Below are 15,475 nucleotides of genomic sequence, written 5' to 3' on the forward strand. Positions count from 1 at the left end.
ATTGACCTAACTCCAGTAGAGGCTGTTCCCATGGGAGGGTGGGAGGGTGGGTGGAATAAGGGGGGACAGGGGGGGTTGGGGGGAGGATTCTTTGGGTTCTGTAGTGCTGATTGGGTAACCTGCTTGATGGTCTGGCTGATCTTGTTTCTGTTCTATATATGAAAACCTAATAAAAATGATTTGAACATGTGATAATCTGAGGGGAAACAGGATTTTTTGTATGTGCTATGGAAACTGCATAGTTGTATGCGGTATATAAATTTTTTTAAAAATACATTGTGTGCTCTTTTCCTCTCATCCAGGGCTTTCACTAGGCAGCCACCTAGGAGCAGAAAGAATAAAAAGGGTTACCAGATATTGAGTGAAGCTGAGCAAAATACTATCTGGCTACTTTCTGTATTTTCCTGGTAAGGAGCAGATAGAGATACAATGAGTGTGCCACTGAACGTAATACCAGCCTCTAAGATGTAGTACTGGATAAAAACAGCGAAAAGGCTGGGAACAGTGTTTCCATAAATATCAAATCTGGATATGAGTGGGTTTTTCACATGTGCCTACATGAGCCCATACACAGAGCTGGAAAGAATGCACACCAATCACATGTGAGCAAATGTCTTATATAATTGTCAAAATTTATTACCCTTCAGTGTAGAATCAGGTTATCTTGAAGGAAAGTACAATAGCCTGAACCTGTTGGACTTGAGTATTCAAATCTTCAACTTTGGTATGAAACTCAGACAATTTTATTTCCATTGCCTAAATACAACAAAGATTCAGGCAATGTTGTTTTCTTTTAGTCACCAGCCTTGGGGGTGGGGTGGAGAATGGTATTGGAGGAAGCCAAGGTGTGATGGTACCATCCAGGGTATGGAGGCTGTTAGACTGGAAGCTCCAAGTCCTTATTCAAAGGAGCCAACCTGTTTTAAATGATAAAACACTCCTATACCTTGTTGGAGTATGGTTGCTGGAGTCTGTTCTTATGTTCCTATGTTCTTAGTCTGAGAAAAGTTGTATAATTTGCATATGCTAATATTCTATCAAGACTGTCTTTTATCCTGTTCTCTTCATGTTGGGAGAGCAAGTGTGAATGAGCTGTAAATAAAGAAAAGCCTCCAAGATGTGTTATCAGCTTCCAGAAGAAGAATATTGATGTAGTAATTCACCCTGACTATAATAGGTTCCTGAAATAAGGACTTCTGATGTTAAAGCCCTTGTCATAATGAGTTTGTTTCTAAACTTTCTCTTAGAGATAAAAGATATTTATTCTTGTTCTGTAGGATGTGTGCTTGATAATATAGAGGCTGAAACCTTGGAGATTAATTAGGATGCAAAAGAATCAACTGCTATGTTCACAGAAAAGAATTCAGGGGCCCTGGATTTTTCTCCCCATCATCTACATTTAAAGATCTAAAAGAAAAATCCATGGTAGTGAAAGTAGATTAGACTAAGTTATTCTAAAACATATGTATCAGCAGTGGCGTACCTAGCATATGTGATACCCGGGACCCATCATTTTTTGACCCCCCCTCCCCATCTGTATGAAAAACATGATTTTTAGTAGCAATCCACACTACACACAAGAGTGCAGTGAGCAGAACATCAATACACCCATTGTAAAACTAAACATGCCAGTCTAGTACAGATCAATCCTACACAGTCAATCCTAACAGAAAATCATGTCTTTTCGAACACACAGAACACAGAAAACACCTTCGCCTAGTATGTAATCACAAACTAACTCCTCCCCCTTTTACAAAACTGTAGTGTGGTTTTTAGCCATGGTGGTAACAGCTCAGACTCTCATAGAATTCTGAGCTTCAGAGCTGTTACCACCACGGCCAACGCTAAAAAAACACTCTACAGTTGTAAAAGGGGAGATAAAATAGAAATACTTAGACAAAGGTTAAACTGAAGCACCAAGAAGCTGGACTCTGCATACAATGCAACACCATAGAAACAGTAATGCATCTCCCCTAAAGCAAAAAAAATAAATAAATATAATTTTTTTTTCTACCTTGTCTTCTCTGGTTTCTGCTTTCCTCATCTTCTTGTCACTCTCTTCCTTTCATCCACTGTCTACCCTCTCTCTGCCCCTTCTATATGGCATCTTCTCTCCTTCTATTCCCCTTCCAGAAACTTTATACCTCCCCCCTTCCATTTCTCCTTTCACCCCCATTTTTCTGGCATCCATCTTCTTCCCTTCCCTCCTCCAATGGTCTGGCATCTCTCTCCTCTCCTCTTCTTCCCTCTCCCACACCCTCATGGTCTGGCATTTCACTCTCTCCTCTCCTTTACCCCCACTTCCAACCCAATTCCATACAGTATCCTTCCCCCTTATGTCTCTTTCCCCTTTCCCTGCACACCAATTCCATCAGCATCTGCCCCCTTTCTCTCCCTCCACCACCCATCCATACTACCCTGACCCCTTTTATCACCCTCCACCACCCATCCATATCGCCCTGCCCCATTTTATCACCCTTCACCATTCTTCCATACCACCCTAACCCCCTTTCTCTCCCTCCACCACCCTTCCATACCACCCTGACCTCCTTTTTCTCCTTCTACTACCCTGCTATGCTCCTTTCTCTCTCCATCCAAATCAGCAAGGTCCCGCAATGACTGCTTCTGCTGCCTCTGCACTGGAAGAGGTAAGTGATGTCGGAGGGGGGTGGGCCAGCAGATGCAGGGAGTTGTGGCAAGGTTCCGTGATGACTGCGGGCCCACCCCCTCTGACCGGCTGCCTGTCCACCCCCTCTGACGTCAGTTACGTCTTCCGGAGCAGAGGCAGCAAACGCAGTCATCGCGGGATCCTCCTGCACTTCAGCGCAACTGCCGAATCTGCTCCGGAATAAGTATGGCAGCCATGCTGAGATGCTGTTTAGAGCAGTGCAGGAGGTTCCGGACCCGGTCGGCTATACACCCCCCTTGGGCTAGCACCCAGGGCGGTCCACATACCCCGTCCTTGGTACGCCACTGTGTATCGGTCACTGTTCATAGAAGACTGATTTTGATCAAACTGGTTTAGGCCAAATGAAAACAGTTCTGACTCAACTTCTGATTGGTTTTGACCAATTGGTTTAAACCAGTATGAACTGGTTTAACCTAGTCAGAACCAGTGTACCCGATTTGGTCAGAACTGGTTTATACTGTGGTTTTTGAAGAAGTCAGAACTGGAACTGGTTCTAACTGGTTTGAACAATTCCAGCTGGTTGAAGCTGGGTCTTACTGGTTCCAACCAATTCAGTGGTTTCAACCAATTGGAATCCATCAGGTTCATGCTTCCTCACCTTGAATGCAGAAAAAAATCAATGTGACACTGCCACATTATCTCAAGTTATTTTTTAACACAAGCAGAAAGTTTAAACAGTGGCAGTCAAGGATCTGCTACAGGACTGGAACACATTGTAGTCCCTGCCCAGGACTCCAGGGAACTAGGACTGGCACTGAACAGAAAACAAAGGACCTACAACAGGAATGCTTATGGTGGCAGAGGCAATGGCACTGGTGTGCTACTGCTGCAGAGATGCCGAGTTACCCAGTTCCAGGCTAGAAATTATTGGCTAAACCTGGTTTTGAACTTACATAGTAACATAGTAACATAGTAGATGACGGCAGATAAAGACCCGAATGGTCCATCCAGTCTGCCCAACCTGATTCAATTTAAAAAAATTTTTTTTTTTTTCTTCTTAGCTATTTCTGGGCGAGAATCCAAAGCTTTACCCGGTACTGTGCTTGGGTTCCACCTGCCAAAATCTCTGTTAAGACTTACTCCAGCCCATCTACACCCTCCCAGCCATTGAAGCCCTCCCCTGCCCATCCTCTACCAAACGGCCATACACAGACACAGACCGTACAAGTCTGCCCAGTAACTGGCCTTAGTTCAATATTTAATATTATTTTCTGATTCTAAATCTTCTGTGTTCATCCCACGCTTCTTTGAACTCAGTCACAGTTTTACTCTCCACCACCTCTCTCGGGAGCGCATTCCAGGCATCCACCACCCTCTCCGTAAAGTAGAATTTCCTAACATTGCCCCTGAATCTACCACCCCTCAACCTCAAATTATGTCCTCTGGTTTTACCATTTTCCTTTCTCTGGAAAAGATTTTGTTCTACGTTAATACCCTTTAAGTATTTGAACGTCTGAATCATATCTCCCCTGTCTCTCCTTTCCTCTAGGGTATACATATTCAGGGCTTCCAGTCTCTCCTCATACGTTCGTCGCCCTCCTCTGGACCGCCTCAAGTCTTCTTACGTCTTTTGCCAGATACGGTCTCCAAAACTGAACACAATACTCCAAGTGGGGTCTCACTAATGACCTGTACAGGGGCATCAACACCTTCTTCCTTCTACTGACTACGCCTCTCTTTATACAGCCCAGAATCCTTCTGGCAGCAGCCACTGCCTTGTCACACTGTTTTTTCGCCTTTAGATCTTCGGACACTATCACCCCAAGGTCCCTCTCCCCGTCCGTGCATATCAGCTTCTCTCCTCCCAGCATATACGGTTCCTTCCTATTATTAATCCCCAAATGCATTACTCTGCATTTCTTTGCATTGAATTTTAGTTGCCAGGCATTAGACCATTCCTCTAACTTTTGCAGATCCTTTTTCATATTCTCCACTCCCTCTTCGGTGTCTACTCTGTTACAAATCTTGGTATCATCTGCAAAAAGGCACACTTTTCCTTCTAACCCTTTAGCAATGTCACTTACATACATATTGAACAGGATTGGCCCCAGCACCGAACCCTGAGGGACTCCACTAGTCACCTTTCCTTTCTTCGAGCGACTTCCATTAACCACCACCCTCTGGCGTCTGTCCGACAGCCAGTTTCTGACCCAGTTCACCACTTTGGGTCCTAACTTCAGCCCTTCAAGTTTGTTCAACAGCCTCCTATGAGGAACTGTATCAAAGGCTTTGCTGAAATCCAAGTAAATTACATCTAGCATATGTCCTCGATCCAGCTCTCTGGTTACCCAATCAAAAAATTCAATCAGATTCGTTTGGCACGATTTACCTTTTGTAAAGCCATGTTGCCTCGGATCCTGTAACCCATTAGATTCAAGGAAATACACTATCCTTTCTTTCAGCAACACTTCCATTATTTTTCCAACAACTGAAGTGAGGCTCACCGGCCTGTAGTTTCCTGCTTCATCCCTGTGACCACTTTTATGAATAGGGACCACATCCGCTCTCCTCCAATCCCCAGGAATCACTCCCGTCTCCAGAGATTTGTTGAACAAGTCTTTAATAGGACTCGCCAGAACCTCTCTGAGCTCCCTTAGTATCCTGGGATGGATCCCGTCTGGTCCCATCGCTTTGTCCACCTTCAGTTTTTCAAGTTGCTCATAAACACCCTCCTCCGTGAACGGCGCAGAATCTACTCCATTTTCTCTTGTAACTTTGCCAGACAATCTCGGTCCTTCTCCAGGATTTTCTTCTGTGAACACAGAACAGAAGTATTTGTTTAGCACATTTGCTTTCTCCTCATCACTCTCCACATATTTGTTCCCAGCATCTTTTAGCCTAGCAATTCCATTTTTTATCTTCCTCCTTTCACTAATATATCTGAAAAAATTTTTATCTCCCTTTTTTACATTTTTAGCCATTTGTTCTTCCGCCTGTGCCTTCGCCAAACGTGTCTCTCTCTTGGCTTCTTTCAGTTTCACCCTGTAGTCCTTTCTGCTCTCCTCTTCTTGGGTTTTTTTATATTTCATGAACGCCAACTCTTTCGCCTTTATTTTCTCAGCCACTAGGTTGGAGAACCATATCGGCTTCCTTTTTCTCTTGTTTTTATTGATTTTCTTCACATAAAGGTCCGTAGCCATTTTTATCGCTCCTTTCAGCTTAGACCACTGTCTTTCCATTTCTCTTATGTCCTCCCATCCTAACAGCTCTTTCTTCAGGTACTTTCCCATTGCATTAAAGTCCGTACGTTTGAAATCTAGGATTTTAAGTATCGTGCAGCCGCTCTCCACTTTAGCTGTTATATCAAACCAAACCGTTTGATGATCGCTACTACCCAGGTGAGCACCCACTCGAACATTAGAGATACTCTCTCCATTTGTGAGGACCAGATCCAATATCCAAACCCTTGTGGGTTCCATCACCATTTGTCTGAGCAGAGCCTCTTGAAAGGCATCCACAATCTCCCTACTTCTTTCCGATTCCGCAGACGGAACATTCCAGTCCGCATCCGGCAGGTTGAAATCTCCCAACAGCAGAATCTCCTCTTTCCTTCCAAACTTTTGGATATCCACAATCAGATCCTTATCAATTTGCTGCGATTGAGTCGGAGGTCTGTAGACTACACCCACGTAGATAGAAGTTCCATCTTCTCTTTTCAGAGCAATCCATATCGCTTCTTCCTCTCCCCAGGTCCCTTGCATTTCGGTCGCTTGGATATTGATCTTTACATAGAGAGCTACTCCTCCACCTTTATGACCATCTCTGTCCTTCCTAAAAAGATTATATCCCGGTATGTTTGCATCCCATCCATGTGATTCACTGAACCATGTCTCTGTGATAGCAACAATATCTAGATCTGCCTCTAATATCAGGGCTTGCAGATCATGAACTTTGTTGCTTAGACTGCGAGCATTTGTGGTCATCGCTTTCCAGCTATTTTTCAGCGATAATCTCCTTTTTTGTATGGATTTTTGTGTCGTTTCACTTTCCGTTGCAATACTAAGAAATGAGTTGCTGATATTGCTTATGTTGCAGCCTTTACTACTATCACATCTTTTCTTTTGCCGGGGGTGGTCTCTATAATTGTCCTTCGTACATACACCACCCCCACCTTCTAGTTTAAATGCCTAGAAAAATATTGTCTAAATTTCTCTGCAAGGTTTCTTTTTCCTGCTGTAGTAATATGTAGCCCATCAGTGCAATATAGCTTCTTGTCCTTCCATGTATTTCCCCATCCTCCTATGTACCTGAAGCCTTCTTGATGACACCAGGCTCTGAGCCATCTATTAAAGTCCTCTGTGTTTTTCACTCTTTGTTCTCCTTTTCCATATGTAGGCAGTATTTCAGAAAAAGCTAAAGTCTTTACAAAAGGTTTCACGCCCTCACCAAGCTCCCGAAAAGCTTTCTGTGCTGCAAGTGTGGAGTTGTTGGCCAGGTCATTTGTTCCCAGATGGATAACAACATCAGTGTTAAAATCCTTAGTTTCTTCCTTAATTATAGTCAGTATTTGCCTGGAACTCCTGGTAGCTGAGGATCCTGGAAGACATTTCACTATTTTGGTCTCCTAGCCCTGTGTTCCAAGGTTAATGCCTCTGATGATGGAATCCCCCAACAGTAATAGTTTTCTGTTTTTGGCTTTTTTATTTGTACTTAGGGTGCGCTTGTTCTCTTGAGTTACCTTCATTGGTTCCAGTCCCACCTCCCTTCTGTTTTCCTGAGTATCGCAGTGCACTAGTGGAGCGAAGGAATTCTGTAGAGGTAATATTAGTGAAGGTGGATGTTTCTGTGTTACATGTCGCAGTCTTCCTGAGCCTACTGTGACCCATTTATTCCTGGGCTGTTTTATTCTTTGAGGTAGAGGTGGTAAGTTGGTATGATTTTGTGGAGTGATGGAAGCTGTTTTAATTGTATTCAATTCCTGTTTAAGTTTGCAGAGCTCCTCCTTAATACTGGCAAGTTGAAGACAGATGGGGCAAGCCTTAAGCCTCCAAATAGTATGTCTTGGAATTAAAGAACCACAGTGATTGCATAGAATAAAGGTCATCTTGATTGGTTGTAAAGTGACTTGATTTGAGTAGTCCTGATTATATGGGTCTCTATATATGAATAGTGGTCCCTGGGGTTGGTGGGACTATAAGTAAGACTACTAGTAAGGCAGAAATATAGGCTCTATACTACCTAAAACACAGTATTTTAAACAAAACTGCAGGTTCTATCAGTGCTACCCTAAAACACAGGATTTATAACAGATTTTCCCTACTTTAGTCACCCTGAACCACAGGCACCAGAAATATAGGCTCTATACCACCTAAAATACAGTATTTTAAACAAAAATGCAGGAAGAGGAAATAAGATTTAACAGAGGAAAGAGAAGGATTTTTTTGTGCTTTTTTATATTTTTTTTTAGTAAGAAACAGGGAGGAGAAGAGAAATTAAGCAGATATAATGCTGAAAACCAGTCAAAAGATCAGAATATGAAATGCTGAGTAACTTAGCTTTTAGATGTTTACAGGGCAGCCTTGTTCACAGCAATGTCCCAAAGATAATGCAATTAACCTTAGAAGTAAAACAGAGCCCCTCCCTTCCCCACCTAATCAGACACAATGGCTAAAAACTAGTGAGTCAGAAATATAGGCTCTATACTACCTAAAACACAGTATTTTAAACAAAACTGCAGGTTCTATCAGTGCTACCCTAAAACACAGGATTTATAACAGATTTTCCCTACTTTAGTCACCCTGAACCACAGGCACCAGAAATATAGGCTCTATACCACCTAAAATACAGTATTTTAAACAAAAATGCAGGAAGAGGAAATAAGATTTAACAGAGGAAAGAGAAGGATTTTTTTGTGCTTTTTTATATTTTTTTTTAGTAAGAAACAGGGAGGAGAAGAGAAATTAAGCAGATATAATGCTGAAAACCAGTCAAAAGAGCAGAATATGAAATGCTGAGTAACTTAGCTTTTAGATGTTTACAGGGCAGCCTTGTTCACAGCAATGTCCCAAAGATAATGCAATTAACCTTAGAAGTAAAACAGAGCCCCTCCCTTCCCCACCTAATCAGACACAATGGCTAAAAACTAGTGAGTCAGAAATATAGGCTCTATACCACCTAAAACACAGTATTTTAAACAAAAATGCAGGTTCTATCAGTGCTACCCTAAAACACAGGATTTATAACAGGATTTTCCCTACTTTAGTCACCCTGAGCCACAGGCACCAGAAATATAGGCTCTATACCACCTAAAACACAGTATTTTAAACAAAACTGCAGGTTCTATCAGTGCTACCCTAAAACACAGGATTTATAACAGATTTTCCCTACTTTAGTCACCCTGAGCCACAGGCACCAGAAATATAGGCTCTATACCACCTAAAACACAGTATTTTAAACAAAACTGCAGGTTCTATCAGTGCTACCCTAAAACACAGGATTTATAACAGGATTTTCCCTACTTTAGTCACCCTGAGCCACAGGCACCAGAAATATAGGCTCTATACCACCTAAAACACAGTATTTTAAACAAAAATGCAGGAAGAGGAAATAAGATTTAACAGAGGAAAGAGAAGGATTTTTTTGTGCTTTTTTATATTTTTTTTAGTAAGAAACAGGGAGGAGAAGAGAAATTAAGCAGATATAATGCTGAAAACCAGTCAAAAGAGCAGAATATGAAATGCTGAGTAACTTAGCTTGTATTATTCAAAGGTCAGTGGTTGTGGCCATTCATACTCCATGTCCAGCAATCTTGAATGTAAACCACCTAGAAGTCGCAAGATTGTGGTGATATAGAAGAATAAAGTTATTATTATTATTATTTCTTTTTTTATATATATATTATTGTTTTTTGTTGTTTTTTTAAATTCTTTATTCATTTTCAAAACTTCAATTGTACACAAAAGATGATGCATTTACATAAAATATTATCATTACAGCACAATATACTTGTTTGTTCTGCTAGTTGTGCTCCTGGTTGTATGTTCCCTTTGCAATTGCTAATAAAGATAAAGAAAAAAGAATAAAGACAAGACTTATTTTCCCCCACCCACTTTCCAATTAACCAACACCTCATAAAAATACCTGTAAACAACCTATCTATATCTATTTCTAGTACATCAGGTTTCAGGTTTTTATTAAAATTTGATTCTATCTCTTATCAAATGACTAAGTGAGTTTACAATTAAAATGTAAGGGTAAAAATTAAAAATAAAAACGCCAATAACAATACAAATTATTAAAAGATTCCTTCCCATTGAAATCAGTGTTGCAAGTCCCATAATGCACCAGAATAGGGTTAGCAGATTTTCCTTTGGGAAAATCAGGACCCTTGGCCATGCCCCCCAGGACCGCCCAGCTCTGCCTCTTTCCCATCCTGTTCCACCCCCCCCAGCCCCACCCTCAGTCAGCATCCATGCATGCACGGTCATGACGCAATGATGGCAAGCGCACGCGCGTGTGATGTCGCCACATTGTATCTGCGCATATGCGGTTGCCCCTTCCCAAAATGATTATGTCGGGAAGCTTTTCAAAACCCGGACAAAGAGCCAGGTTTTGAAAAGCCATCTGGACCCCCAATCCGGATGTCTGATATCCCTACACCAGAATAAGGTGATCACAAACTTGGGACTGGCCTAAAATCTCCAGCCTGGAATTGGGTATCTTAGTATCTCTACTGCTGCTGCTGGCGCATGCTCTCAAAGTAAGGTTGCTAACTGAATCCAGGGTTATGGGGTGGAATGGGTGTTTGAGGTAAAATGGAGCAAGTTAAAATCCTTGGAGTGGGGAAAGGGTTACACCTATATTAGCAGCAAAATGATAGTGGAGCACTTTTGAACACTGGAAAGAAGGAATCCTTCTCTGTGTGACTTTAGTGTGGTGCAGTTTATCAGCTGTCTCCCTAGGACTTAGGCATCTGGGCCAATTAGAGCCTTAGGCCGCTCCCCAGTGCATCCTAGGATGCACCAGGAATGGGAAGGCTTGCCATTTTGAAGAGGCGGGCCTGCCGGCCTTTGTTGGAAATGTACGGGGAGGGGGTGTCGGGGAAGGGGTAGGAAACTATGAAGAGAGTGGGCATCCCTCCTGCCAGGGATGTTTGGAGGGGGGGGAGGTTGTCAGGATGGGGGTCACTGGCGGCGGGAGGGAGTGGGCATCCCTACTGCTGTCTTTCAATTTAAATGTATGGTGGGGGGGGGCAGAGGACACTGGTGACAGGAGGAGTAGGCATCCTCCTGCCCATGTACAGGTGGTAGGTGAAGGAGGGTCTCTTCTTTCTGCTACTGTCCCTGCCAGAGCCAGCAGGACTTGGGGAGACCTGTAGCTCATTGAAACAGGGAAAGCAGCTTTGACAGAAGGAAGAAACTGTGCTTCTAAGCAAGCACCAGACACAGTTCCTCCCACTTTAACTGGTGATTCTCCACACAAATAGCATGCATATAATTTGTATGTTATTATGCTGAAAATCACCCACAAAATAAAAATCATTCTCACTACAGGCACTACATTGATTCACCAGATTTTACTGACCAGTTTTGAGAATCTAGCTTTCAGAGACAGAACTTCTATGGCATCAGCTTTATTGTCAAGTAGTCCATACTTCTCGGTACTATTATACACAGGGAGAAATTTCATATGCAAATTATAACTTATTTCTCCCAGACTCCAGCAACCATGGTAATAACTACCTCCACATCCTGGATGGTAAGGACGCTCATTTAGCTTTCTCCACTACCATCCTCCACCCCAGCCTATCAATTAAAAAAAGAAACACTCAAAAGAAACACATTTGGCTGATTTTCTCTCCTCAGCATCTTATTTCCTTCACTGCCAAGGATTATATACTGCTTGCAAGGCATTACATTTTCAGAGGTCCTCATAGAGCATTTCCAAGCAGGCTTCTCTTCCTTAGTTCGCTCTGTGTCACAGGCAGTCTTTACTCTATCCTTGCTAGACTGCCTTTTACATGTTGGTTGGGAAGGTTCTGGAACATGCTTGCCCTGTAATTTTCCCCCTTGCTTACCCAGGTTTCTCTGCTCTATGCTTTCCCATTCACAAAGGACTAATGGGGCTTCTGTGCCTTCTCCATCCCTATAGAATTCCAACCCAGGATTTCTTCCCTTCCTGGAGCCTTATGGGAGCTATATTCTTAGTTAAAGAGAGGTTGGTTTTCCTTTTTCTATTGCTAACTATAAAGTAACATAGTAAATTATGGCAGATAAAGACCTGAATGGTCCATCCAGTCTGTCCAAACATACACTCTCTATAATTTAATGATTTAATTTAAATTGTTCTTTTTCTTAGATATTTCTGGGCCAGAAATCCAGAGCTCTGTCTGGTCCTGTGCCTAGATTTCATCTACTAGAGCCTCTGTCAAAGCTCACTGCAGCCCATCCTCAACTGAATGGCCATATACGGGACATGAACTGTGCAAGTCTGCCCAGTACTGGCCTTAGTTTTTCAATATACAGGCAGTCTGTAAAATACAGACACCCGACTTAAGTACAACTTGCACTTTAGAACACAGTTGCAGCTTCATTTGATTTTACTGAGCAGTATTTCCAGGGGCATGGATTCCTACACTTCTCCTGCAGCAGATTCAGGAATGATGCATGGCCACATTAAAAACAGAGTGTGGTTGTTCATGATGTGTCTTAGAGAGAACACTGGTAGGGACAGTCAGCCCTTTTGTCAGCTGGGAGCAGAGGTAAGCAGCAAGAATCTTAAAATCTGCAAGTTCTGAGTTACATACAAATCCGACTTAAGAACAGCTTTAAAAACATAACTTGTTCTTAACCTGGGGATTGCCTGTATACCATTATTTTCTGATTAGAGATCCTCTGTGTTCATACCATGCTTTTTTGAACTCTATCACTGTTTTCCTCTCCACCACCTTCCTCGGGAGAACATTCCAGGCATCAACCACCTTCTCCGTAAAGAATTTCCTAACATTACTCTGGATATGGGTTACCATATGACTCCAGAAAAAGGAGGATGGATTGAGACATCCAGGTTTTACTTCCATTGCTTTCAGTGGAAGCAACACGTACTGTAGATGTCTCAATCTGTCCTCCTTACATCTGTTGCTTTCAATAGACGTAAAACCCAGCTGTCTCAATCCGTCCTCCTTTTTCTGGAGACATATGGTAACCTGCATCCAGGATGAATATGAATGAGATAAATCTGCAAGCAGATTTGGGAACCACTCTCTTAAAGTCATGTATTGAGGGAAATATATTCTTTTATCCCCTTTCTTCTAGCCAAAATGTCTAATGCAGCAATCAAAATATTAAGGGGTCCTTTAACTAAGGCATGCTAATGGATTTAGTGTATACCAGTGATTAGTGTGCACTAATCATTTGTGCGTCTTAGTAAAAGGACCCCTAAGTATGGTAGATGGAAAGAATCTCTCTCGGAAATACAAACAATCAGTGAGTGAGAACTTCAGAGCCATTTATGCTGGTAAATAACGATTCAAATTGAGTCTCTGAAAACTGGTCTGTCAAGTGCTGCTGAAAAGTATGTAGTTATTCTAAAAATGACTGTACTTGAAGCTACATATAAAAGAAAAAGTATCAGGGCATTTGGGCCAGGAATGGAAAATAACTCATAGATTGTGTTTTCCAGTCTCTGTTCATTATTTGCTTATAAAATCTAGTCCCACACGAATATGGAATAAAATCACACAGGTGCTTTCTATCTGTGACAAATTTTTAAAAGAAAAATATTCAGATATGCTCTGTGTAAAGTCTGCAGGTACAGAGTACCCATGGACTTTATTACAAACTGGATAGGCTGAAGACTGCCCCTCTGTTATGGCTTTGTAATGCTGGAATTTAAGTGAGGCTTTGCATGTCTGACAAATGGCCCCTTGAATGCCTGAGGCTATCCACTTTTAAGTCATTTCTAGCACCATTCAGTATAGATTCTGAAAAGCGCCATCCCTACCTCATTGTTGCATTTGGGGGCTGTGGAACATCTTTTTGGTTGGAGGGGCCAAACAAACCAATTTCTGCCTTTCCTCTAGGCTCTCTAATTGCTGATACTGTGTTGGGCAAAATATTGGTAGGGCCATGGCTCCAGGGTCCACCCCTTTTAACTGTCTATGGCTGCATTCTTCCATTTTCTCAATAGCTCTGCTCAAGACTTGCAGACATTTTGCTGGGTATCTTCTGATTTTGATGGAGCCTTGGCAATCAAATGCACAGACTGAGTCAGAAAATCCTGGATATTTCAGCAAACCCCAGACAGCTCAAGATAAAATTGCCAAAATCTACTTTATCTGGCAGTGCTGGTTTAGATTTAGTGAGACCCTAAGGCCTAAGCTATATAGAGCTTGGAGGCCCCTTGTTAAGTTACACCATATCAAATACCCTAGAAACAATACATACATGAAATTTGTAACATAATTTTAGCAAACACTGATATATATATCTAGCTAGGTGCTTGGGACCTGGGTTGGCCACTGTTGGAAACAGGATACTGAGCTTGATAGACCTTCGATCTGTCCCAGTATAGCAATTATGTTCTTATGTGAGCCAAATATAGGATAATCAAGCCATTGTGACATCAGTGATGCATTTGGCTCTTAGGCATTGGTGGAATGAGGCATTATGACATCACAATCTCAGCTCTGCTACTCTTTGGGTTTCTGCCTGGTACTTGGGACCTGGGTTGGCCACTGTTGGAAACAGGATACTGGGCTTGATGGACCTTCGGTCTGTCCCAGTATGGCAGTTCTTATATAATGCTGATATAATTAGTCATTTGGATCACTTTTAATAATGAACTTGTTTGCAAAACCAGAAAACCAATAAGCCTGAAAACAGAAAATTAATGCTTAAAATATTACCTAAGGGCTCATTTTGCAAAGCCACATTAGTGGCTGCTGCTGCTGCGGTAATTGCTCTAATGTTTATAATGAGTGGTGGAAGGGAACAGACATAGTGGCTATACAATTGTGGATGGGGCCCACCCGAAAGTGGTAGAAGCAGGACGATTATCTGATACTTGGTTGGCCCAAACTTGTGAATTGTACAATCTGTACAACTTTTAAGAGGAAAAGAAGGTACAGTGTATACTGACTCTAAATATGCCTTTGGGGTTGTACAGACCTTTGGGAAAATCTGGGATGAAAGAGGACTAATCAATAGCAAGGGAAAATAATTGGTGCATGGGGAACTGGTTAAACAGTTGTTAGAGAACCTGCTCCTTCCTGAGGAGATAGCAGTGGTCCAAGTGAATGGGCACCAGAAGGGGAACACTATGGAGGCATGGGGGATTATATTAGCGGATGAGGCGGCTAAGGAAGCAACTTTGAATCAGATCCCAGTATTAATATGTACATTAACCCCCCAGGATACCTAGCCTTCAGGTGGTCCCCTCATTTACTGATAAGGAGAAAGAATTGGAGAAATTAGGGGCTATGAAAATGGAGAAAGGTAAATGGATACTACCAGATGGGAGGGAAATGGTAAATAAACAGATTATGAGAGAAGTTATGACAATTTTACACTAAGGCAGTCATTGGGGAATACTGGCCATGTGTGATCTAGTCTTAAGGAAATATGGATGTATGGGGATCTATACTGTAGATCTGTGAGAAATAACACATACTCTCTCTCTCTTTGGAAGAACTCCGGGAGGACACCAAAGTGAAGCAGCACACTGTTTATTAAGCATTTTTGCAAGACCAGGTGTCCAACAAGTAGGCATACCCCAGCATATATTTCCTTCATATTATATAGTTTATTTTCCCATTTTAACTTCTCCTGTCCACGTGCGCATTGGTTA

Source organism: Geotrypetes seraphini, chromosome 3, assembly GCF_902459505.1.
Source record: "Geotrypetes seraphini chromosome 3, aGeoSer1.1, whole genome shotgun sequence".
Classification (NCBI taxonomy): domain Eukaryota; kingdom Metazoa; phylum Chordata; class Amphibia; order Gymnophiona; family Dermophiidae; genus Geotrypetes; species Geotrypetes seraphini.